The sequence below is a fragment of the Sceloporus occidentalis genome, unplaced genomic scaffold, assembly GCF_023333645.1.
Source record: "Sceloporus occidentalis isolate IW3139 unplaced genomic scaffold, rSceOcc1.0.p SCAF_4, whole genome shotgun sequence".
Classification (NCBI taxonomy): domain Eukaryota; kingdom Metazoa; phylum Chordata; class Lepidosauria; order Squamata; family Phrynosomatidae; genus Sceloporus; species Sceloporus occidentalis.
In genome coordinates this window covers 72,487,806-72,515,515 of record NW_028316984.1, presented here as the reverse complement: position 1 = coordinate 72,515,515, position 27,710 = coordinate 72,487,806, and the positions used below count along the sequence as shown (strand labels likewise).

At 39.9% G+C, this 27,710-nt stretch overlaps 1 long non-coding RNA gene across 1 annotated transcript; it reads left to right on the top strand.

The window, feature by feature from the left end:
• The first annotated feature begins 9,214 nt into the window (after positions 1 to 9,214).
• On the top strand, positions 9,215 to 27,457 carry LOC149313992 (uncharacterized). Its single transcript, XR_016281105.1, has 3 exons — positions 9,215 to 9,304; positions 24,264 to 24,470; positions 26,985 to 27,457. It is a non-coding gene; the product is annotated as an uncharacterized LOC149313992 (long non-coding RNA).
• Positions 27,458 to 27,710: the final 253 nt, after the last annotated feature.

The following is a 27,710-nucleotide window of genomic DNA, read 5'->3' as shown; positions in this document are numbered from 1 at the left end:
TGTGCATCTTGCATCACGTTGCAGACATTTCTCCCAAACAGCAATAACACAAATATAAACAGAAAGTGGACAAATATGACACCTTTTTACTTTTGGGAACTTCCTGAAAATAAAAAGGTGTCATTTTTGTCCACTTTCTATTTGCTTTATCTTCGCCTTATTGCTGTTTGGGAGAAACATGTCTGAAAATCATCCTGCATTAGCAATTTTTTTCCTACTTTTAAAATCCTGTTTTGGAGCGGGATTCATCTTGTGTGATAAAGCTCTATGTCTTTGAATTCCATTAGCAGAGAGGCACCATTGGATCAATGCAGATCAACCCAGAGAAACAGAAGACAAACATGAAAAAAGGAAGAACAAGAGACCTTTTCTACAAAATCTGGGCATTCAAAAGGAGGTTCAAACCAAGAATCAGAATGTTCTACAACAAGAAAAAGAACGTACTGCAAGATCAAGAAGAAATAAAAAGATGTTGAATGCAATACACATAAAAGTTATATAAAAGAGATTATAAAAATAAATGACACATGGATTGAAGAATCATACGAAGATTAACCACAAATTCTAAAAATTGAAGTGAAAGCCACAATAAAATAAAGATATTAAATTCCAGTTGAACTGCTACAATGCACACAGACAGAATCAACTCTAGCACTAACTAATATATATCAACAAACATGGAAAACAAAATGGTGGGCTACTGTTAGAGCAGAATTTAGAGAAAAAGAATGGCTCCCAAATAGCAAAGGAGTCAGGCAAGGCTGCATTCTATCACTCTATTTGTTTATATTGCACTCAGAAAATATCATAATAAAAGCAGGTTTAGACATATTCCTTTCATTACCTACTGTTTTCCTTACCAACGCGGCCAATGTCTATGGTGTTATTTTTTCCAGAAATTCTTATTCATATCAGATAGCTTTTACCCATATGCGTGCACATGTGCTCAGGTGTCTGTGTATGTGTGCAACTTGCTGTTAAATAATGCCTTATTACTATACAGACCAAGACAGATTAATTTGCTAGATGACCAATGAAATAGTAATCTAATTTTGATTTTCTTGCACTTGAGTTTTAAGAAAATATTCATTACCTCATATGATAATACAAATACCTTTTATGAGATGAAACCTGCCTTGTGCTCAAAATGAAGTCTTCCTTTGGGGAAGCCCAGATGTTTCTTCTCTTTTAAGACTGGCATGTGCTCATTCTTTAGCTGTTTAAACAGTGAATATTCTCATATGAGTCAGGGGCTAAACAGACTGCCCCTTTGGAGTGGCATCCTGGCACCCCTTTTCTTGATGGATTGAGGCTGCAGCAACTGCACACCGTGGCTTCGATCCAGTGCTTTGCCACCACTAAAAAGAAAGGCAAAATGCTGCTCCTTTTAGCGCCAACAAAAAGGTGTCCTTGCCACCACAGTGGTGTCTTTCTGGCACTCCTTTGGCACAGTGTGTCTAAACATTGCACAATGGAGTATTGTAATGCCCCCCGCCATGCGATTGGGCTCATGGCAAGACACTGGCTTTGGGGGGCTGGAGCATGTGACATGCACATGCCATGCCCCCACTGTGCCCTGAGGCCGGCATTAAATGCCGGTTGGTTTAGCCTCTCAGTATGTGTTTTGATAGTTAAAGTGTATCCCACAAATTATATTTATATTGTATTAGTATTATATTGTAGTATTGTATTAGTCTTAGGAGATGGGAATCTGATTTTGTTTAAGCATACTGAAATAGTTCATTCAATGCCATTAATATTAATAGCAGGAAAATAACCTCCACCTCTCTCTCTCTTCCTTGCTGGGAATACCATATTGCCATTCATACTAGATATTTACAAAGAAGGATGGACAAATGTCACAGAAGTGGAAAAATTTAAGGGTACCACTGACTTGCATATTGTTTTGGGAATGTAGGATGCAAATAGCATCTCAAAGACAATAAACATCTGTGGTTTATTTTTAACATTGCTAGCAAAACTGATTTATAAATGTGAGAGAAGGAGTTCTGGCCACATGGGGAAAAGGACTGGCCCAAGCCATTTTTCTTCCTCATGTAAAGGACATCTCATGACAGCACTTATGAATAAGGTAGCAGGAGTTTCAGTTATGCATTTAGGAGCAGAGGAAAATTAGAAAAACCCTTATAGTGGAATGTCTATAATGTATTTGCACTTCTTTTATATTTTTTTATTCAAAGCTTTAAGGATTGCATCCTAAATCAAACTTTTGTAGTTTTCTTTACATTTATGTTTGTTAACTGCCTTACATCTCAGGTTGGGGAAAAGATGGAATATAGCTAAATCTCCTAATAACAGTAGTGATGATGATGATGATGATGATGATGATGATGATGATGATGATGATGAAATGTGAGGAGGTGACTAGGGTCCTAACATAATCTCTTTTAGCAACAAATTCAATTATATTCTTATCCTGAGCCCTATTCTGGTGTTCAGAAATCATAAAAGTTGAGGGAGGGGCATTTGTGTTGTTATTTTTTTTACTTGCCTTTCCCCATGGACTGGGGTGGGAAACAACAACAGACCAAAAATATACTTCAGTTAAAAACACAACTTAAAGCATGCATCAGTTTAAAAGAACAAACAATACACATACATGTTTAAACAATCTACAGTAGGCCCTTGGTATCTGTGGACTTGCCATCCACGGATCCCAGCATCTGCAGATGGCAAGGCCATGTGGGGGTTGGTGGCAGAGGAGAGAGAAGTGGACGAGGAAGAGGAGGAAGCAGCAGTGGCATAGAGGAGGGAGGAGGAAGTGGAGGAGAATGCAGTGGCGGCAGTAGCAAGAGGCAGAGGAGGAGGAAGAGGTGGAGGCAAAAGGAAGAGAAGGAGGAGGAGGAAAAGGAGGGAGGAGGAAGAAGAAGAGGGGGCAGAGGGAACAGCAGCAGCTGCAAGAGCTGGAGGACGAAGAGGAGGAGGTATCCCCCTGCCACCCACTGCAGTGAGAATGGCGAGTTGGGCTTCGGGCAGCCAGGGTGGCAAAGTACCATTGTTTTCAGTGGTGGCACAGCTGCATGGCTGATCCTGTAGGTAACCTGGACCCAAACGATGTAGGGCTTTAAAGCCAATATCCAACACTTTGTACCTTGCCTGGAAACTAACTGACAGCCAGTGGAGTGAATTTAATATTCATGTAATATGAGCACTCCTGGACGTCCCAGTAACCAATCTGGCTGCCATGTTCTGAACCAATTGAAGTTTCTGAACTTGGTACAGAGATAGCCCGATGTAGAGCACATTGCAAAAGTCCATCCTTGAGGTTATCATTGTGTGCACTAACATATTTAGGTCCTCCAGCTCAAGGAAGAGACACAGCTGGCATAACAGCTGAATGTGATGGTAAGCATTCCTGGTTGTCACATCTATGTGAGCTGTCATTTGGAGCATGGATCCAAAAGCACTCCTAAGTTGTGAACACAGTTTTTTAGGAGGAGTATAACCTCTTTCAGAACTGGTTGACTCACCTCCAAACCCAACCTTGCCTTCCTGGTGCAGACAACTCAGAAGAAAAGCTGTTACTATCTTTGGCTGGACATGGATGTTGTGCTCTTTATGTCTGTGAGCCCTTTGTGCTTGTGATTTTATATGCCCCAGTGTGCTCATAACATCCTCAAACCAATTATGATGAAAAGTTGAAATTGTCAGTGCTTGATTCCTTTCCCAACAGTATTGTAATGTAATGAGCCCATTTAAAATGCAGCTCCGTCAGTTTCTCACCAAAAAAAAAAAAAAGACATGTTCTGAAGATTTTATTTTCCAAAATCTGCATTTGTCTCATGATGCATACATTTGCTAAACATTGGAAATCTCATTTCTTTCACATTGTTCAGCTTACATTCTCCTCACATTTGTGTGGACAACTGTTCAATAAGTGATGCTGTTATACATGAGAAAGTTCTGGTTTCTCTAAGCTCAGAGAATGTCAGGAGAAACCTTTCAACTTCATATAAGGGTTAATCTTTCTCTTTTTGATGAAAGCATTTGCATAATCACATCCAGGGAAGAACTGAAAGCCAAAAGTACACAGCATATTTAAACGCCTAATTTGCCAGGTAGTTTAGCAGGCAGGTATGGCAAGTAGTACTGCCATATTTTCCGCCACAGTCCCAAGTTTCATTCTTCTAGACAGGATGAAAGTGGTTACATGACACAAGGTAGAAGTACATGTTTCTTGTTTCCATTGGTTTTTTTTCCAAATAAGTTTATCAGTAAGACACATAGGTGTGAGATTCAGAGTTAAGGTGACATAGTGTGCATTTTTTCTGTCTAGCCATGCTTAAGGAATCTGATGTTTGCAAATTTTAATACATTTAGAAGTAGCAACCTTAGAATGCTTATACTCAGATGTTGCTGCATACATGCCATTTCCTATTTGTTGGTCATAGCCACACTCTCTGCTCATTCTCTGTTTTGTTGCCCCCCCATCTCTCTATTTCCCTGTCTCTTCTATGGTTGAAGAGCACATGATACAGAGCCTCTCACCAAAAGATGCTGTGTAGCCTTTCATATTTGTAAATAAATCTACTTTATATGATTTTACAAAATTCAAGCACACTTTATTTCTCTGCTGCACTCTGTGTGGGGTGGGTGGGACTCATTGCTCACTTTCTGATTTTGAATAATCTGCTTCTGAGACAGACTACTATTTCTTACATTTCTCAATATAAAAAGTTAATTGACAGCTCTTGAACTAATGTCTAGATAAGAACAAAGTACCACTACTTTTGGCATTTTTCCAAATGTTTAAATGGACAGTTGTCAGCTTTTTGTAAAAAAAATCTCTCTCTCTCTCTCTCTGTTTGTGTGTGTGTGTGTGTGTGTGTGTGTGTGTATAAACTTTTCAGTCAATCTCAACATATGATGACCCTGTGATTGAGACATCTCCAATCCTCTACCTCCTTGCTCAGGTCCTGCATGACCAGGCCTATGATCTCAGTGATTGAGTCTATCCATCTGGTGTGTGGTCATCCTCTCTTTCTACTTCCCTCCACCTTCCCTGGCATCATTGTCTTTTCTAATTAGCCATTCCTTCTCATGAGGTGTCTGAGGTATGAAAGCTTCAATTTATTCATCTTGGCTTCTTGGGAGAATCCTTGCTTGACCTGTTCTAGGACCCATTTATTTGTCTTTTTAGCTGTCCGTGGTATCTTCAGCACTATTCTCCAGCACCACATCTCAGAAGATTTAATTTTCTTCCTATCTACTTTCTTCACTGTCCATCTCTCACATCTGCACATGGGGATGGCAAAAACAATGGCTTGAATGAGTCTAACTTTAGTGTTCAGCTATATATCTTTACACTTTACACTTTAGGTGCCCTTCCCATTCCTAATCTTCTTATGATTTCTTGACTGCAGTCTCCATTCTTCTTCTTCTTATTATTATTATTATTATTATTAACCTTTATTTATAAAGCACTGTAAATTTACACAGCGCTGTACATACAATCTTTTAGTTAGATGGTTCCCTGCCCTCAGGCTTACAATCTAAGAAGACACGACACAAAAGGAGAGGGGAGTGGTGGTGGGGAATGGGATCAGGTCCAGCAGTTCTTCTCCACCTCTGAGGCCTGGACCAAGGTAGATCAACTGGAGGAAGGGCTTGGCTTCTTAATGGATGGTTAAAAGGAGGCTTCCTGGGTCAGAGAGGGGCTCACCTCTGGGAATGCTTCTCTAAACAATATAGTCTTTAATTCAGTTTTGAAACTGGGTAGAGAAGTGATGAGGTGTGCATGTGGGGGAAGAAGGTTCCAGGAGTAAGGGGCAGCAAGCGAGAAGGGACGAATTTGGGAGGGGGCAGTGGTAGTCCTACACTGTGACAGGAGACCTTGACTACAAGAGCGGAAGGTGCGAGTAGGAATGTAAGGAGAAAGAAGGTCAGATAAGTAAGGAGGGGTCAACCCATGGAGGGCTTTGAAAGTCAATAATAAAAGCTTGTACCAGATGCGGAAGGGGAAGGGGAAGGGGAGCCAATGAAGGGAGGATAAAAGAGGTGTAACATGGTCAAAGCGGCGAGTGGATGTGACAATACGGGCAGCTGAATACTGGACAGAGATTAAAGGATGGAGGTGTGAAAGAGGAAGTCCTGTCAGAAGGAGGTTACAATAATCTAGTCACGAAACCACTAGGGCATGGACTAGAGTCTTGGCAGTAGAGGCTGAGAGGAATGGACGGATCTTGGCAATGTTGTGGAGAAAGAATCTACAGGCCTTGGCAGTGGCCTGGATCTGGGGAATAAATGACAGAGAAGAGTAAAAAATGAAGCCAAGACTGCGGGCTTGATGAACCGGTTGAATAGAAGTGTCGTCGACAGAAACAGAAAAGGAATAGTGAAGGGTGGGTTTAGGTGGAAAGACAAGAAGCTCAGTCTTAGACATGTTGAGCTTCAAGCGCCGAAGCTGCATCCACTGAGAGATGGCAGTCAGACAAGAAGAAACTTGCTGTTCAAGCCTTGGAGAAAGGTCAGGGGTGGAGAGATACAGCTGAGATGATAGGAGAAACCAAAAGAACTGATGAGTTTACCTAGGGACAGTGTGTATAGAGAGAACAGAAGGGGACCCAAGACAGAGCCCTGGGGAACTCCAACAGATAGGGGAACAGAGGATGAAGTCTGACCACCCGTGACCACTGCAAAAGATCTGTCTGACAAGTAAGATTTAAACCAGTCAAGAGCAGAGTCAGAGAACCCAAGGTCAGAAAGTAAATCAACCAGGAGACAGTGATCAACAGTGTCAAAGGCCGCAGACAAATCAAGAAGAATGAGAATAGAGTAGAGGCCGTTTGCCATGGCCCGCAAGAGATCGTTTGAGATCTTGGTGAGGGCTGTTTCTGTAGAGTGCCGTGGGTGGAAGCCAGACTGGAAAGGGTCCAGGATGGAGTTGGCTTCAAGAAACTTAATACAGCGAGAATAAACGACCCGTTCTAGGACCTTAGAAAGAAAAGGAAGAAGAGAAATTGGACGATAGCTAGACAAAGAAGAGGGGTCGAGAGAGGGTTTCTTCAGAATTGGGGAAACGAGAGCATGTTTGAAGTCAGAAGGGAAGGAACCCATAGAGAGAGAGAGATTAAAGATATAGAGGAGCGAGGGCAGAAGAGAAGGGGCTATAGAGATTAGGAGACGGGAGGGAATAGGATCAAGAGAGCAGGTAGTAGGTTTGGAAGAATTTAGCAGCGTAGAGAGTTCATCTAGAGAAACAGGGGGAAACCCAGAGAGTTTATTAGTAGAAGGTACCAGGAGGTTAGGGGTAAGGGACAAGTCGGGAGGAACTATTTCAGATCGAATAGTAGTGACTTTAGTGATGAAGTAGTTGGCAAAGTCAGTGGGGGAAAATGATGAGAAGACAGGGGGAGAGGAAGGTTTTAGTAGTGTATTGAAGCAGGAGAACAAACGCCGCGGACGCCTCTCATTAGCGCAGATCAGTGATTTAAAATAGTTCTGTTTTGCCATAGACAGAGCATGTGAAAAAGATAAAAGGATGAATTTATAATGAATGAAATCGGCCGGTTCCCTAGACTTTTTCCAAAGACGTTTGGCCGCTCTAGAGCAGGACTGGAGGAACCTGATAGTGGGAGTGAGCCAGGGCTGAGGCCTAGTCATAGGGGAAGACATGCGTACAGATACAGGAGCAAAGCTGTCGAGAGTTGAAGAAAGAGTGGAATTAAATAAAGACATTGCTGAATCAGCAGAGTCTCCAAGATCAAGAGAAGAGAGAGATGAATTCAAAGTCTTACTGAGATGGTCAGAGTTAACAGACTGAAGGTTGCAGAAATGGCACTGGACAGTACGACAGTACAATGTATGATCCAAAGTATGTAAAATCTTTAACTATTTTGATTTCCTCTTTATCTTGGTTGAATTTAGGCAAATCTTCTGTGGTCATTATTTTTGTTTTCTTTAAGTTTAACATTAGGCCTGCCTTTGCACTTTCTTCTTTGACTTTCTTTAGTGATTCTCCGAAGTCTGTAATGTTTTCTGCTAGTAGTATGGTGTCATCTGCATATCTTAGGTTGTTGATATTTCTTCCTCCTATCTTAAGTCCTTCTTCTGTGTCTAAGCCTGCTCTTTGTATGATATTTCCTGCATAAAATTTCAATAGAAAGGATGTAGTCTTGCCTGACCCCTTTGTCATTTGGGAACTATTCTGTTTCTCCATATTCTGTTCTTACAGTAGCCTCTTCTCCTAAATACAGATTACTCATCAGGACTATCAGATGCAGTGGTGCTCCCATTTCTTTAAGAGCATTCCATAGCTTTTCATGATCTATGTAATCAAAGGCCTTGCTATAGTCTATAAAGCACATGCTAATTTTCTTCTGGAATTCTTTAGCTTGCTGGTTGCCCTTTTGTCTGTCGCTCCAACAATGGCCATAATAATAATAATAATAATAATAATAATAATAATTGCTGGGTGCTCAGAACACTGGGAGAGAAGGAAGAATACAAGACCAGAGGCTTGTAAGGTGATAGAAAAGACATGAAGAGGCTTTGGATAATGAGTAGCAGCAGCAGTGACAAAAAAAATGAATGAAGCTTGAAGTGGTAGCTGTGGCAGGTGCTTGGGACTTTTGTTATCCCACCTAATTTTTGTGGAGGGCCCCAAGATACACTCCTATGATGGCCCAACACCATCTAAAGATCAGTAGCGTGGTTTGATTTCAAAACACAGGCCAAGCGCATATTCAAACAAGAATAAAAGTTTATTTTAAAACAGAATGGGAAAAGATAACTTGGACATGAAGTTGTTACTGTGTCTTTCTTGGTTACATATATACAGGTTTGTTTTAAATCCCAATTAATAACTCAGCCACACAGGCTATAATATCCCTCAGGAAATTATGTAACCGAAACCCCTCTTCCAGAGTCTGGCTACACTGAGTCTCTCTTCTCTAGACTCCCAAACTAATACTGTCCCTCTCTGGACCTATCAGACCCTTTCTTGGTCTATGATCAACCCTCACTCTAACAAAATGCTGTTCCCTCAGGAACTTCTGGAACCCAGTCCTCTCTTGGACTCTACTGTTCCTCGACTGAACACCAGCTTCCTCCCTCAAGATTCCAAACCCTAACTGATTAAAACCAACTGCCATGCGGAATCTTCAAACTCCTCAGCCAGCACCTGATTGGCTTAGGGTCTCTGGCTTCTGATTGGCTGGATTTTGAGTCAGTTCATCACAGTAGCAAGGATAGAAGAGCCTTGGGTTAATGCATAGCTAGTAGCAGCAGAAATATGATTCAGTTTCAGTAGTCTCCTAATAGTAATATCATAGTAATATAATAGGTTTGAATTTCTTCTCTTTCAAATTGAATACAGTTTGGATGTACTTGATAATTTTTTAATGTATGTTTTGTCTTTTTTGATGTGGCCTATTGACTGATTGAATAAGTTTTACCTACCTGACCACTGAGGGACTTGCCCTGTCTTTTTCTGAACTGAACATGCAAGAGTCCTCCTCCTCCTTCCATCCTCCTCCTTCCTTCCTTTGCTCCCTGCCGCCCCCCACAACCTGACTTTGACAGGTTGGGTCTTGGGTGGGACACACTTCTAGACTATATGTACTGGCAACCTGGTCAGTCTACCTGGTTAATCCAAGATTGCTACCTCCCCAAAGCTTAGCATGTTGGTTAACTCATTTAATGTTTAGTCTAAAATCCAGAGCAGATACACCAACCAACTGACATTGGAGCCATGAGCTGCCACCATGTCCATGAATAATGTGAAACATTTTGGGAGGCTGTTTTTATCCAGGCTTTTGTAGAATAGACTCCAATGTATCAAATTGGGGAATGCATAGATTTTATGAATATGCTTCCACATAAAACTTTTCTTGAATCTTTCTTTTCAAACATAGCACATTATGCATAAAGTGTTTAGCCCTGTCCACCCATACTGTCATGCTAGTTTTTAATTTATAAGCAATTATTTATGTAGGGAAGTATTCATAAATGTGAATCTCCACAATCTGTAATGGCACATTGTGTTTTCCTTATCTGAAATCTCTTGCGTTAATCCCACCTCATTTTGCTAAACAGTGGCCTGTTACAGACTGCCAAAATAAAGCTGCTTCGGGTCTCTTTGGAGGTATGCTATTTAAATGATGCATGGGTCCTAAGAGTCCGGAGGTCGCGCCAAAGCCACGCTCCATTCCTAAGCACTGGAGTGCAGCTTTGGTGCAGCTTCTGGATTCTTAGGATGTATGCATCATTTAAACAGCATACCTCCAAAGAGACCCGAAGCAGCTTTATTTTGGCAGTCTGTAACAGGCCAGTAGTTCTTTAAAAAGGCCTCTTCAGAAGACTAGACTTTTGTCTGGTTTCAGAAAATACATAGTAACTGGACAATAGGTATAAAAAGTTCCTGTTTTTAATCCCATTCCAGAGAAAAATGAGTTGTAAATCAGATAAATCAACAGATAAAGCACATAAATAAGAGTAAAATGTATTTCAAGATGAACAGGCAGATTTTTAAATAACATAATATAAAATAAAATTGTTCATTGTTTCAATTTTATTCTGCCAACGTACAAGTTTCTGATACAGTGAAAGACTTATATATGGTTGGCTGAAAGTGTTTCTCAGATGGTAATCTTTGTGTCACACTAAAGTGTGATAAAGAGATGGGAATCCAGGAGCAATATGTCATTGAATATACAACCCAGTGGTTCCATTGTTCTTGGCCAGTGGCTTCATCTACTGAACTTGAACCAACCTCTGTGGGATTTTTTTTCCTTTCCTGTTCATCAAAATGACAATTGAAATGAAATTTATCACTTCCTTTGCTGTTATGGATGAAAATGGCTGAAATAAGTGTTTCTTCTTTTTGTGTGCTCAGAATGGCTGACCTTTCAAATGTCCTACTGAGTCCTGTCATTCAGTTCTGCAGAGTGGAGGGGAAACTAAAACTGCAAAACAATCTCACTAGAAAGGAGAAAAAGACAATAATTCAGAGACTGTGGAATGGCCTCATTTCCAAGTGACCAACCCAGTTTAAATGGATGCATGCATTACAGAGCAATTTACATCTGATATTGTATAATGACACAAAATTAGTCTTGACTTCAATTCAGCCAGCTTCCTCTTCCCTTGTTCTCATTATCATCATGCTGAATACCTTTTTATAGCATTTCTCAACCATGTGTGATGGCCTACTTTGCATTAGAACTACCATTGATTATTGTACAGCATCAGAGATTGGAAACAAAATATTATTTAGGATGGACTCTGAGCAATGAAAACATGAAGAGAGAGAAAGGGAATGGTCTAATCTCCATTTTGACTTCTTATGTTTGTTTATAACAACACAAATACCCAGAATAATTGAAAAGTTCAGAACAACTTGGCTCTGGAAAGCAATAAAAACCATGTGATATTCCTTTTCATTATGGATATAAGAGTGGATTTTAAAATCCACCATATTAAGAAAAAGAAGAAAAGAGAGTATCATGACATTACTTAAAAAGAGAAGACCACACATAATAATAATAATAATAATAATAATAATAATAATAATTTATTTATTTATATGTCGCCCAATCACTGGGAATCCGGGCGGCTTACAACAGAGTGGATAATAGATGGTTCCCTGCCCTCAGGCTTACAATTTAAAAGACACGACACAAAAGGAGAGGGGAATGGTGGTGGGAAGGGAAACAGTTCCAGAATTCTTCTCTCCCTCTGAGGCCTGGACCAAGGCAGATGGACTAGAGGGAGGGCTCTTTTCCTTAATCGAGGCTGGGCCCGATGGCGTTGGGCCTGTCCTTTCACTCCCTCCCAGGCCAGAAATACACATCCTAAAATGATGTATATTCTGAATCTTGGTAAACAATGGCTATTCATGTGGGGAGGGGCGATGTGTAACCAGCATAAAGAGGGAGGTAATGCTACTCAGGGAGCAGCCATTGAAGTTTTACAGGGTATTGGAAGATATGGAAATGTCAGACAGTTGCATTATCCTGTGGGTAGAATTTATGATAGGGTGTTAGCCACCCCCAAACGGTCTCCTATCCCAAATAATCTGGATAGCCAAGGCAGCAGTTCCCCCACGTTGAAAATGCTGCTGCTGAATGTCAGGTCAGTGAATGGTAAAACAGCTCCTGTTCAGGATCTGATCTTGGATGAACATGCTGACCTGGCATGTATTACAGAGACATGGTTGGATGAGGCTGCAGAAGGGGTTAATCTCTCTCAGTTTTGCCCAGTAGGATTTCCTGTGCAGCCGCAGGCAAGACTTGGAGGATAGGGAAATGGAGTTGCAGTGGTTTATTGGGATAATATCCCTCTGACCAGGCATCCTATCCCTAAGTCTGCAGAGTTTGAGTGTGTTTATTTAAAGGTGGGCAGCTGGAACAGATTAGGGATTCTGTTGGTGTACCGCCAACCCCCACTGCTCAACAGTCTCCCTGTCTCAGCTTGCTGGAGTGGTCCTGGAGGTGGTATTGGATTCTCCATGGGTTATATTGCTGGGGGATTTCAACATTCATGCCGAGGCTACCCTATCAGGGATGGCTTAGGATGTTATGTCCTCCATGACAACTAGGAGTCTGTCCCAACTAGTATCTGGAGCCATTCAAGCTGCCGGAACACTCTAGACCTTATATTCTGTTCAGGGGGCAGGATGATGGTGATCTGGGAATGGAGGTACTTTCTACTGTTATGTTGTCATGGACAGATCATTTCTTGGGCAGGTTTAGACTTGCTGGAACTCAGAACCTCTGCAGGGGTGGAAGACCCATTAAGATGGTCCACCCCAGGAAGCTTATGGATCCAGATGGTCTCCTAATGGCTTTTGGGGAGTTTGCTGATGCCTCGGCAGATGGCCCTGTTGAAGCCATGGTTGATCTCTGGAATGGGGAAAGGACCAGGGCAGTTGACATGATCACATCTAAGAGTACCGTATCACAGAGTGGAGCTAAACCAGATGCAGTAAGAAAACCAAAGCTTTTATTTTATTTTTAAATGATCGTCATAATAACAATATCATTTGCAAAATGACAGAAATATATTTCCAGATTGTTTGGCAGGCAAAGAAACCCAGGATAAAATTTAAGATACTGTGAGATGGTAAAGAAAGAGGTAGACTGGGATTACTTAATCTTAAACTGCATTATAAGACCTGCTGTTTTGTTTGGTTGAAAAAAATAGATTTTATCTAGGAATGAAAGACTCCTGGATCTTGAAGGTCATGATTTAAAATTTTGTTAGTATGGGTATCTTTGCTATGACAAAATTAAGATGCATGCTAGAAAAAATTGCTGTATCAGGAAGACTTTCCTGTGACTTTGGTGTAAATATAAGCAAATACTTTCCTCCTAAAATATTATTAGTTCTCACCATGGGAAGCTTTCTTTAGTAGACAATGGGTTAAAAAACAGAATTAGTTACACTACAATAATATTCTGTATTTGGATCAAGGAAATTGGGAGTTTAAATCAAAAGAGATGGGTTTTTTTGGGGAAGGGTATAGCTCTCAGTTAGTTTGCTTATCTGCAATTTAGGGAGAGATTTAAACAAAATAATAGTGAATTGGTTAAAGAGCTTGGAGAAAATTATTTTTATTTAGAATTGTGTAATGATGATGATGATGTAATTTAAAAAGTATATAAATGTCTTTTGAAATTGGAGACAGAAGATAAATCTGTAAAAGAGGACATTATAATGTGGGCCCAAAACTTTGGACATAATATACAAATGGATGGGGAAAATGTGGATATACAATTTACTTTGTTTAATAATTTGAAAGAAAATATATGTAAGATTATAAATAGGGTATTTAACTCCAAATAAGATAGCAAGGATGTATAAGAATATCATAAATCTCAGTTGGAGATGTCAGGGTAAGGGTCTGTTTTTATATGTGGTGGACTTGGAAAAAGACAAAAGTAGTTTGAAGAAAACATCAGCTCAATACGTTTTGGACATCTCCATACTGGAGTTTTTCCAAAGGGACTGAAAATCAAAGTGTGCATATTGTAGCTCCCCCTCCCCCCCACAAATCTATGTAATGTAATGTACTCATTTGGAATGCTATGTCAACTTCTAACTGCCTCACCATCCAAATGGGGCTATGGTTAAGCTGGAAAAGAGACTATAAAGAGTATTGTGGAGTTAGAAGACCTGACTTATGATCTTAGAAAAAATTAGGATAGACATAGATACAAAGGCTCATTAAATATATGCATATTGTGGGAAAAGTGGACAAATGGATGTCTTCCTCCCTTTCATATGATTTGAACTTAGGGTTATCCATTGAAATCAACCCCAAACGCCCACGTTGTTTCCACAGCAAATCAGTGGCTTGTGGAAGTAATCTGGCTGAATTTTGAAAGCCAGCAAAAAGGAAAAGAATTAATCTTCTGAATAGCTGGCAGGTTATCTAGGGAAATACAGCAATGCCTACCTTTTATCCCTGTGGTGAAGGTGCCGCTGGATGTTCTCAGGATCCCTCTGCCCACACTAGCCAGAAAGAAGATGCCCTAGCACTCTCAACTGGGCTTACACATGGGGTTGGAAGAAGACTTCCTATGGAAGAACAGTAGTGGAGAATTATACATACATGATCTGGGCCACCATCTCCAAAATGATGGGCTTTGATTTACTCTTCTCATTGCTTTATATTCGCCCCAAATAATCCAAAACAACCTGGTGTCTGAAAGTTGTATTGGTGCCACTCTAATTCCAGCTGTGACAGATAGAAAAATCTTCAGAAATTAGCGCATTACATTTTTTACCCAATCCAGACATGGGCTTGCACGGGTGTTAACTCACAGGAAAATACTGCCGATGCTGCCAGGCGACCACCACCCATTTCCCAGCCACACTTAGCAAGCTTCTGTCCTTCAGAATTGGCTGGCTAAGCATGGCAGGGAGATGGGTGGTGGTTGCCCAATGGCATTGGCAGTGTTTTCCCATGTGATAACACCCGTTCAAGCCTGGATTGAGCAAAAAATGTTGTGTGATCATCTTCTTAAACTCAGTCCTGGTGATCAACCCTCAATATCCATGGATTCTTTATCCACAGATTCAAATATCAACTATATATACACACTCACACACACACACACACACACACACACACACACACACACTAAAAAGCAAGCATTGATTTTGTCATGTTCTATAAGGGACACCATTTTACTATGCCATTATATTTAATAATTCATCCATGAATTTTGGAATCCATGAGAGGTCCTGGGTCCAAACCTAAGTAGATAACAAAGACCCACTGTATTATCACCATTGTTGATAGGTTGGTATCAACAATGAGAAAAGGTAGCCACTGACCAGGGTCATCTCACATATTTCTTTTTTCTTACCTTAGCCAGCAGCACAGGAAGCAACAGCAGTGCAGCTACTGTTCAGCTGCTGAAATAATCTAAGATTTAGGAGTCTCAATCTTGAAATTAATTCATGGGACAGAACTAGTTACAGTCTCCCAAGAAGTCTGACTTGATTGCATGACATACAATTTGGAATGGATGCTTAATATATTGGCTGCTGAAGGGCAGGTTATTTAATGTGATGAATGATGCATGTTAAATGTCTTGAATTGATTTTCTTTACTTTGTCATATTTTTAAAGATGAAAGGAAAGGAAAGCTGTAAGAAAAACAAGAGGGCAAAATATACACACGAAGCTAATTAGATAGAAGAGAACTGAGTTTTTAAAAACTTTTTTTAAAAAGAAAAATTTCTTTTCTGCATATGATATAGTAGCCAACATCCTGTATGACTTGGAATGTATAGACTATTTGCAAAAATTCAAAATATATAGTCAGAACAAATGGTCAGAATTATGTTTTTCCAGTGTCAAGAAACTGTGGTATGAGGAACCTTGACCTGATGAGAATCTTCCCAGTTCTGAACTTATTCTGTGCAAAATTCACATGCAACAATTTTGCTTAGGAAACATCATTTTCTTCACAAAAAAGCATTTTTCTCTGAGCAGTAAATTCTGTTTCCTGGGGAAAAAAAAAAAAAAAAAAAGGTAGTTTTGTGAGGCGCCAGCTGCACAAAACAACTACGTGTGGATTTTGCATGACATACACCCTGAACTGAGAATGGGCTTCAAAAACTGTCTGGTTTTTGAAGACTTTCTCACAGTGAGAAGAAAATTGCCAAAATTACTCATGGCTTCCTTTAAGAACAAACTCAGTAAAGAATTATATGCCAGTGTATGCCACAGTGTAGTGTAATACATAACATCTTTCCACCCAATACCCACCCACCATACTCAACATTCAGCCATTGCATGGCCATTCAGTGGCTGGTGGTGACTAGGGGACATGGGAGAAGCATTTGAATATGCCCCTATAGCGAGATACAGACAATCGCAGCATCAGCTGAGATCCATCAGGACCCATAGAACATGATACTTAAAGTGGAATAATAATGATATAATTGAGTAGTGTGAATGGGAACTAGTTTGCCCAGAAAGTCCCACCCATCAGCCAGTCAGCCTACCTACCTCTAATTTACTGGCTAGTTCCAGAATCATAATGACAGCTAATGTGAAGATGGATCTTCCTGCAAGGAAGATGTGCATACACCAAGGAAAAGATGGTGGCCTCCATACTTTCCATGTTTCCTTTGCAGCCAGCACATAGGACTTTGAACAGGTTTGGAACCAACCTTATCATTGGTTGCTTCTCAGTAACTTTCTGATATTCTTCCCATATCCCCTATGGAGACTAGTGGAACTGCTGGATTTAAATTGACCTAGTTCAAAATACTGATCTGTTTTCATAAGCCAATGGGTAAAACAGTGCACACAACTACACCTGCGCATCCTACACAAAAATTAGTGTGCTAGTTTTACTGAAGGAATTTAGCTTTTATATTGTTCAGTATTAGCTGTTGTCAGGCGGTTTTAGAAAACAATATACATATTTATTGGCTGTTGATAGGCAAATAGACTGAAAATATGTGTTCAGTATTATTTGAAACAGAAGAAAACTAGGAAAGTAAGCTCAATAGTGTGTTACAGCAGTGATAGGGAAATACAGAGGAAAGTTAACAAATTTTAATCCATATCAACAGATGGCTCATGCATAAGAAAGTGGTTCAATACAATCTCATTATGAGCAGCTTGGCTTAAACAGTCTTTTTAGTATCATAGGGCCCAAACAGACAGGCCAAAATAAAGCTGCTTTGGGTAACTTTGGAGGTATACTGTTTAAATGATGCATGCGTCCTAAAAGGCTAGAAGCCATGCCAAAGAGTGCAGTTTGGCACAGCTTCTGGCCTCTTAAGATGAGTTTTTCATTTAAACAGCATACCTCCAAACTGACCCAAAGCAGCTTTATTTTGGCCTGTCTAGGCCCATCATTCCAAAAGGGTACATCTCCACTGTAGAAACAATGCAATCTAACACCACTTTAAGTGCTGGTGATTCTATGGAATCCTGGGATTTGTAGTTTTACAAGGTCTTAAGCATTTTCTGCCAAAGAGTGCTGGCGCCTCACAAAACTACAAATCCCAGGTTGGGTAGGAATGCACATAGGCTGTAGACCAATACTCTCCCATGTCCTCCATTCTTTTGCTCTCACTTACGTAGCTAGTGTCTGCAGCCCCCTTCTCATTCTGTCTCTCACTCACTCTGTCTCCCAAAGATTTAGTTCTCGACATCTACCATTGTCTTCTCGATGTTGTTCTTAACTGCCCTTGAGTTGTCCCTGACTCATAGCAATTCTGTGGATGAGATATTTCCAAGACCCCCAATCCTCTACTGTTCTACTTAGGTCCTATAAATTCAAGCCCATGTCCTCCTTCATTGAGTTTATCCATCTTCTTCTCTTCAGTCTTCTTCTCTTTCTACTGCTCTCCACATTTCCTAGCATATTGTCTTTTCTCGTGATGTGGCCAAAATATGACAGCCTCAATTTTATCATCTTGACTTCCAGGGAGCTTTTGGGCATTATCTGCTCAAGGACCCATTTGTTTGCATTTTTGGCTGTCCACATTGTCCTCAGGACTGTTCTCTTGCCATTGTCTTAACAGTTGCATATTTCAGAGTTAGCATAGTTTCTATTGTGCAGGTGATTGTGCAAAGCTACTGAGCAACCGGTTGTCTATGTGCAAACTTGTCATCCATTAGTTGTGCTACTGGTTTAAACATAGTCTTGATGATGGGTCAAGGCATCAGCTTCCATACAAGCTAATATTTTCAAGCACACATATAAGAATGACTACTGCTTTGTACCAGCACATCCTTGTCAGATTAGGGTCCATCTAGACAAGCCAAGTTGTCTATGGTGAGTTGAGTAAGGTGATGGCACATGGCCTAAGTGAAAATAGCACCCCTTGTCTATGAAATAATGGAAATTGATATAAAAGCACATGAGAAAGGTGATGAAGTGCAAACTTCAAAAACTTTTCTTTCTGGCTTTCTCTCTCTCTCTCTCTCTCTCTCTCTCTTTCTTTTTCTTTCTTCAAGCTCATACAGACAAGTATCCCCTTGCATAAAACTGTGAATTTGACTGGTTTTTATTTTATTTTGTATTCTGAGCAATCAGAATCACACACATATTATATCTAGAGCACTAGAAGTGGTTTTGTAAAAGAAAAAAGAACATTTCCAGCTGCAGAAACAGGAGGCGGAGAATTTATATTTAACTGAAGTGAAAAACGGAGCTTAATTTTAGAATGCAGCAAAGCAGTAATTTGCTAGCCATTATGAGCAATCAGACTTCAGTACAGAATCTGGTACTCTGCAAATCTGAAAATGTAATCAGGTGCCTAGGTAGCCTGGAATTGGAGAATTCTCTTCCAACAATATTCTTTCTGGGTGATTTGGAAGCAACAGATTCATCTAGAGGCTTGTGGAATTATGTGCTTGGGATGAACAATGAAAAGTTCATTTTGCCCTAGAGTTTTGCAGCATATTGGGATAGATCTCATGGACAGATTGCACTAGTGGAGGAAAAATTTATGAAACCTTCTCCCCTCCCCCCTCCCCACTCTGCTCCTGGCTATGGCTTCATGACTATGAAAGCTACATATTTAGGATAGTTTTTGCAGATTGAAATCAAAGGCTTTCATGGGTCGCAGCATAGTTTGTTTTTGTGTGTTGATGGTTTTTGGGGCTATGGGGCCGTGTTCTAGAAGAGTTTATTCCTGACATTTCACCAGCAGCTATGACTGGCATCTTCAGAGAATGCTGGCATAGAAGAGAGAGGGGTATATATACTGTTGTTTGAGAGGAAGTGATTTACATGTTAATCTGTGTATTGTTCTGTTGTTGAATGGCAAGGCCTCAGGGTGTCTAATTAATGATCCATTGTCTGCTGGGAAACCCTGGGTGGTTTTCATTTCCATTTGCTGGGTCTTGATTTTTGTGTTTTTCAGGACTGGTAGCCAAACTTTGTTTACTTTCTGTCTGACCCAGTCTGCAAATGCTGCACTCACAGCTGCAGAAGATTACTGCATACCATGCAGCTGTGGACAGGTCTACATAGGGACCACCAAACACATTTTTAAAATATGAATCAAGGAACATAGGAGACACTGCAGACTGGGTCAGCCAGAAAAATCAAAAGTTGCAAAACATGTTATAAACCATCCTGGGCATAAAATGCTGTTTGAAAACACTGAAATTCTGGACCATGACAACAACTATCAGGTCAAAATGCACAGGGAAGTCATTGAAATCCATAAATACCTGGACAACTTTAACAGGAAAGAAGAAACTCTTAAAGTAAGCAAAGTTTGGCTGCTGGTCCTGAAAAATACCAAAATCAAGACCCAATAAATGCAAATGAAAACCACCCAGGGTCAGGGGGATTTCCCAGCAGACGATGGATCATTAATTAAACAGATACCCTGAGGCCTTGTCATTCAACAACAGAACAATACACAGATTAACATGTAAATTTATTTATTTCAACCCACAGTATATATACCCTACTCTCTTCCATGCCAGCATTCTCTGAAGATGCCAGCCAAAGGTACTGGCAAAATATCAGGAATAAACTCCTCTACAACACAGCCTCATAGCTCAAAAAACCCACAAGTTTTTTCAGAGTTGCAAGTAGATACTGTATTCCTGCCACTCCAAATGTCTCAAAGGGTCAATTTACTAGTTTGCTTCATTGTTGGGCTATAGCTCAATGTTCATCTTTTGTTGAAAGCACAAGCTCAGCTAAGGGCAGTACATATATTCCACTGTTGTCAATGAACATTCTCTATTCAAAGCATTTTTTCCCAAAGTATTATACAATGTGCCTTGCTATAGCTCATTGTTCATTCCCTATTCAGAACATTTTGTTGGCTAGAAACATGTTCGCTGTTCAAGCTGCTTAATTGGAGGCAATTGGTTTAATTGCAAAATGAGTTACCACCCTCCTTCCCCCACATACACATATCCTCACACAGACTGGATCCAATGTTACTTTTGCAAATGAGTTGCTTTTTCAGGAAGACACACATCTCCAACAGCAAATATTACATTTTTGCTTTGGAAATAGAAAATAACATACTTTTGCTTTATCACTAAAGTGATATGGTTCCATCCAAATAGAGGGCACGTTCGATTACCCTCACTCATATCTTACCTTAATCTCCAGTTTTATCTCATTTTGTTTTCTCTTTTCTGATGCTGATGGCAGTGTCTCCTTCATTTCTTTTAAGTTGCCTTAAATGATGTTGTCATTCAAAAATATTTTGACTGGACTCAGAGCCATGCCAAAAATGATGATTGACTCCTGTGATTCCATACATTTTACTTTGTTTACATGCATCTCCTTCTGATCAAATCACTTCAGCTAAGGTTCTGATGTCTCTAACTCAAAGGCAATTGCTATATCCTAGAGGCAGGAATGATCTTTGTATCAATTACTTAAGAGCAGATAGCACTGGGCAGGCTCCAAATGACTTCTTTAAAGCAATGCTGGAAGCAGGTCTTTCCCACCATGTGCATCTGTGAAGGTGCTACATCTGGACTTCGATATTGCTACTGGGTCTCATATATTCTATGCTCCTCTTTGACCACCTGGAACTGGTTTCATATGCTCCTCAACTTGTCTGATTGGTCATCATTTATGTAGTTCAACTTTTTACTCCTAAACTGAATTATGAATGTGTGCCTCTTAATGTCAATTTTCAGCTTGACTTCACATGTCAGGAAAGATTAGAGTCTAACTCTAACTAGAATCCAAATGACTAAACTGAGACAGTTGTACTTTGGACACATCTAATAGCTCATTAGAAAAGATGGCAATGTTTGATAAAATGGGAGAGAGTAGGAAAACACTACATTACTGATTGAAATCAAGGAAGCCACAGGCTTGAGTCTCCAAGATCTGAACAGGGCTCATGATAATAGGGTGACTTGGAGGTCTCTCATTCATAGAAATGGCATAGGTTCAGGTTGATTTCAGGCAATTGGCAACAACCATCACATAGAATCATAGAATTGTAGAGTTGGAAGAGACCACAAGGGCCATCCAGTCCAACCCCCTGCCATGCAGGAACTATCAATGAAAGCATCCCCGATAGATGGCCATCCAGCCTCTGTTTAAAGACCTCCAAGGAAGGAGATTCCACCACATTCTGAGGGAGTGTGTTCCACTATTGAACAGCGCTTACTGTCAGGAAAAGGGTGGAAATAACCTGATCCTCCAGATGTTGTTGAACTGCAACTCCCAGAAACCCTAGCCAACAGTGTTAGTAGTGAGATATATTGAGAGTTTCATTCCAGCAACATCTGGAGGGCCGTACAATACTCACCTTTGAACTACATAATAGCAAGACGGGAAAAAATATTCTTCCATCTGAAAGAGAACCAGAATGGTATTTTGGTTTGAGTGGTGGATTAGGCCTTGGGAAAACCAGGGGGTTTGAATCCCCATTCAGTGCTGGAACTCCAGTGAGTGTCCATAGGCAAGCCAGACTCAGAGGGATGGAAATGTCAAATCTCCTCTGAATAAATCTTGCCAAGATAGCCCTATGATAGGATCACCATAAGATGAGGTCAAATTGAAAGCATAAAGCAACAAAAAAATTTCTGAAAACATTAAGAGGCAATATATTCCTAGTCAAATGAGAGATAATACTGAATGACACCAATGGCTAATCTATGACCTCCATTAGGTAGCAAGAAATATATATCCTCAGCAAGGTTGTTTACAAAGATCTTTCTTTCCATTGCCACACTAAAACAGGAGGAAACAGTCCATTTAAAAGAAAATGAAATGATGAGTAGCTATTAGGAAGGGCTGCTTAACAAACTGTTCATCTGCTAGTATCTAAATACAAATGTGAAAAGAGCTCCCCCCTTTTCTTTTCACATTTACTAGCACAGTAGCTCAGCAACTGTAGATTTGTTGTTATTAGACCAGAAATTATAGCATTTGCTATCAACACTGACAAATAAATATCCCTGCTTAATGATTTATTCATGATGAATGATAATGCAACTGCACACTTGCCACAGCATGCATAGTGCTTTATAAGCAAGTCAGCAGAACATACCTTAAAAACTAATAAGTTTTATTTGGCATAAGCTTTTGTGGGCTACGCCCCACATTCTTATTCCATAGACATTTAAACTAAATGATCTGTTAGTTTTCAAGGTGCCCAAAGACTACCTAATGATCTATCATGGTCAAAAGGTTGAAGGGAGATGAGATGTGGGTTACATGGAGACTCCAAGGCCAATTTTGCCACCCAAAGGCCTCCAACTCTGGGGAGTGATGGTGGTCAAAATTGTTCCTACATTTTCTGGGGCCAATTTTACCACTTGGAGGCATCATAACACCAGAAGAGCTTTCTAAAAAAGAAGAAGGAAAGCCTATTGAACTTTTACTCTATGTTTTAAACTTTTGGCAGTTTTTAAAATGGTTTCAGTGTGTTTGATGAGGCAATTTTAATTGTTTTTGAATTGTATTGTGAATGTGTTTGTTTGTTTGTTTTAAAAAATGCTATTTCTAAAACCTGCCTTGAATCCCATTCTGGGAGAAAGGTGGCAAAGCCTCTCCAGGGCCTAAATAGGCAAGGAAGGCTAAACCATTGTTAAACTGCACTGCAATGCTCTCTGGGGCATGGAAATCACCCCCACCCCCACATGAAAGTTTTAAACATAAGGGTTAAATTGTAATGGGGGCAGTGGGGGAGGGTACAGTTCTCTAAGGTTTCCTGGAGGCACAATGCCACCCCTCCCGTTTTGAGACTAAGGATGAAATGTTAATCCTCTTACATTTATCCACATCTTCTGGAAAGCAAGGAAGTTCTTTCTAATAAGTGGCCTAGATAGGGTTAGGAAGAATACAATATTCTGGCTACATTAGCATGCCCCATTAAGAAAGAATACTGGCTTATTAAACTACAATCTGTGAAAGCTGGTACATTCAGCCACCTTTTCCCTTAGTTTGCCTAGTGGAACTAGGCAAACTAAGTAGACATAGAATTCAGAGACATAGCTGTGTTCGTTTGAAATATCAGTATGTAAAGGGATCTTGTAGCACCTTTGAGACTAATTGTGCAAAATAAGTTGTAGCATAAGCTTTGTAGACTATGGGCCTGAACAGATAGGCCAAAATAAAGCTGCTTCGAGTCACTTTGGAGGTATGCTGTTTAAATGCCGCACGCATCTAGACCATGGTTTTGGCGCAGCTCCCAGCCTCTTCAGATGTGTGTGTCATTTAAAAAGCATACCTCCAAAGTGACTCAAAGCAGTTTTATTTTGGCCTGTCTGTTTGGTCCCCAAGTCTATGAAAGCATATGCAACAAAGCATATTTAGTTGGCTACACCCTTTCACTATCTTGCTTTGGCAGAGTTAGTGCCTATTAATCATCTATCATCTCATTTTTTTCCAGCTGCTTTTAAAATATCCCTGTTGTTGTTTTTTAATCTCCTCTCCCACTTTATCTATTTATCCTTGGCATTTTCTGGTTTCTCCAACCTGAGTTCAAAGTGTAAAGTTAGTGTACACTCAGTTAAGGGGGGGGGGAGTAAGAGAAGAAAAGGTGGTGGACTCTTGCCCTTCCCTGTAGACCCTGGAAAGACCCTACTAGCTTGCCTGTTCTTCTTCATCATAAACCTTTGCCATCTTGACCACACTCCGATGTTACTTGTCCACACATGTCCTGGTTTTCATCTGTGAAATATTGGCATGATAACATGGTGTTACATCTGCATAAGAGACTGAATTTTATTCTGTTCAAGCAAGTGTTAGATGTCTAGCACTGTACATCTGCTTACATAAGTGTATAACTAATACATGGAATGATCTTCCCTTCTCTCTGCAGGCCACTAACCACCCAAAAACATTTCCTAGAGAACCAAGAAACCATCCGGCATAGGAATTCCTGCTGCATGGTAGGGGGAAGGCCCTTCTCTCTTTCGTACTGTCTTCACAGGCACATCAGGTCGGAACATGGGGAAGAATCTTCTTGGTAACTGCTCCCAGGCTCTGGAATTTCCATCTGAGAGAGATTAGATTTGTAGTCACCTTGGTATCCTTTCATAGACAATTGAAGATCTTTTCTTTTTTGCCAGGCCTTTAATAAAAAAGCAAGTTGCAAGTCAAAATTACAAAATTACAACAGGATTTCATAGAAAGTAAAAAGAGGGTCTGCCACAACTCATTGGAAATTTATATTTTTAAAGCTACTTCCATTAGGACCATGTTATCTAATGTGAAATACCAAGTTTGAGGGGAACATTTTGAAGAACAGCAGATTTGTAGCAATGTTTTGAGATAGTAGGGAAATGACAAGATAGCCATTTACCAGTACAGACATTTCATTTTGATCATCTCTTTAAAATTAAAGTATATGCCTACCTGCCTGCCTGCTTCCCTCCCTTCCAGATTAAGGACAGACAATCTACTTCAGTTTTTAAAATGGAAAATAAATAATTTTTGATGGCTTCTACATATTAGTTTATTTATATAGAGTTATTACAGAACCTGACACATATTGAAATATCTACTAAGCATTGCAAGTATTCAAAACAAGTTGAAAGCAAGGTACAGAAAAAAAAGATTAGATGCCAGGTTGAAATTAGGATTTCTAGGAAGGCAGAGGCAGAGTGAATTCTCCAAACTATAGACTATTTCAGCCCAGGTTATATAGCACAAAATAAAATAAGTTTCCTGCACAGAACAAATTTCCACAATAGCAGTTCTGTGTAGGTTTTTGTTTGTTGTTGCACAGACAATACTGTTTTGTGCAGGAAGTATGTCCTTTTCTATTTTAAAAAAAGAACATTTGGGGGACAAAATAAATCCCCAAATGTGAATAGTCTTCAAATATTTCAGGGTTGTTGGTTTTTAATAACTTTCTCACAGTAAGGAGAAAATTGTCAAATTACTTATTGTGGCTCATAAGAATGACATTTATGACGGAATCCTACTGAATCCCTACTGAAATCCCCCCTCATTCTGTCTAAAATAATAGGGCAAGCCTTGAGCTTGTGCCCAGTGGTGGCTTCCATGTTATTGGGGTCATTAACCACTGCAGATTTTAATCTGAATTTTAAAGGTGACAAACCTATTGCCCAATAGGTTCAGTATTTTGTATATATCCTTCAAATTTTATACTAAACCTCAGTATTCAATGCAGATTTACTGTGATCCTCCCATAGCTGCTTGGTTTTTTGCTTCCTTTGAGCTGACAGTTACCCTTTCACAAGTCCCAACAGCAGCACAGGATTGGAAAGACTTTCTATTTGTATAAAGAAGGCTGTTTGAGATGCAAGAAGTGGGGAAAAAATTGTAGCTGCTGGATTTGTAGCTGCCAAAAAAATAATGTCTTGACCCCAGCTAAGGGTTGCAGCATTATTTCGTTAGCCAGGTTTCACCCAAGTTCCCCTCATGCATATTTCTACACGCACATATAGTACCACAAGGACTCAACCTGTAGTCAGGAGCATCACTAGAGGATGCAAGGAGTGGGCGGTGTGTAGGTGCACCAGGTGACACCCAAAGGATATGGGCTGTTAGACAGAAGAGATCAAGAAATATTCAACAAGGTCAGTGTAACCTTGGATATGAGGGATGAGCACTGTGGGGCTCTCCAAATGTTCTTGGCAGCAACTGTGAGCATCCTTCACTTTTATTTATTTATTTATTTATTTATTTATTTATTTATTTATATATATATATTTTATTTCCATGCTAGCTTTCTCGCAGAAAGGGACACAAGGCAGCTCACAAAATTAAAACATTTTAAAAGGCTTTGCAATAAAGAAAAATAAAAATCTTTGCTCTGCTGTTTAGAGCTGATGGAAATTGCAAGCCATGAACATCTGGAGGGGCACATTTACCCCATTCCCTGCTCCCTAAAATTTTCTTTAAAAAAGAAGGGAACATAGAGGTGGTTGATTTCCACAGGTCTGCTCTGTTTTCAGGGGGATACTGTAGCTTTAGCGGTGGCAAATGTAGAGAATCAGCCAGTTTATCTTGTGTCTCATTAATTTCTGTTCCAAAAGTTTTGAGCTTTATAAATCCTCTGGTGACACAAACCTCTTCAGTGTTGTTTCTCCCAGCAAAGTGCCTGGCGGGTTTCGCCAGTGTCTGCATCAGCAAAGTACTTTGAAAGCTCTCACTCTTGACAACTAAATGCAGCTGTGTCATTAAAGTTGCTTGCTCAAAAGTTCTGCAATAAGTTTCAAAATCTTTTTTTTTTTAAAAAAAAAGATCTGATGTCAGGGATTTTTTTTAAAAAAAATACCAATCATTTCCTTAATGCTGTCTTCATATATTCTGAAGCATAGTAATGGTGTCAAAAAGGATCAAGCTATTTTCATTAATATCTGCCCTGTGGATAGTTGACTACTTCAACATAATTTCATTACAGCTTATTTAATTATTGGAGGGGGGAATCACATGAGAGATTTAACTCATAATCCTTGAGAACATGAGTGGTAATGTCCTGCACAGCTAATAGGGAAAGGATTTTCATTGGGTTTTATGTGAATTGGATTGATAAAGATTTTTTTTCCTTGACCTTGTGGTTCACCATAAGTCAAAATCTGAAAGGATTCTCTCCTTTTCTGACATGTGTTAGACCCTCTATAACTGGGTGACAGCAGAGAGGAAGTTCTTAAGGTTACTGGATCTGAGTTGCATCCATCTTTCATCTGAGGTATAAACTTCACATTCCCAATAGCACTTACACTCCAAAGAGTCTTAAATCCCTCTGTCAATAGCCCTGAAGCTTCCTAATAGCTGTATGAGGATACCTGTGAGATCAGGTTGTTTAGGAAATCTGCTGGGAAGCACCACAAGATCATCAAAGTTTATAATCAAAGTAATTGCTGAAACGCCACTTGCTGATATCAATACATCCTCATATGATGCAAAAGGATGCCCTATCTGGAGAGAAAACTGGGAGAAATACCATTTTCATTGTTCTTCTTTTTTCCTTCATTACATCAACAAATGCCATGGCTTGAAAACCAGGAGTGAAAAATTTGAGGATCAGAATTTGAACTTAATCTTTTCTTTTCTTTTCCCCCCCCCCCTCTATGTGTATGTATATGTATTAAGTATTATTATTAAGTATTAACTTGTTGTTTTGAAACTAATAAAGACTATAATTTGAACTTACGTTTCCTCACACAACTTGTTCTCAGGTCATAGTGCAGCCAAGGGAGGGAAGGTAAAGTCTATCAGGTTCAGTTTCTTTCGCACTAGAAATTTTTAAAACCGCAAAATCTTTTCATGTCACATATGAAGGGGGGCAGGAATG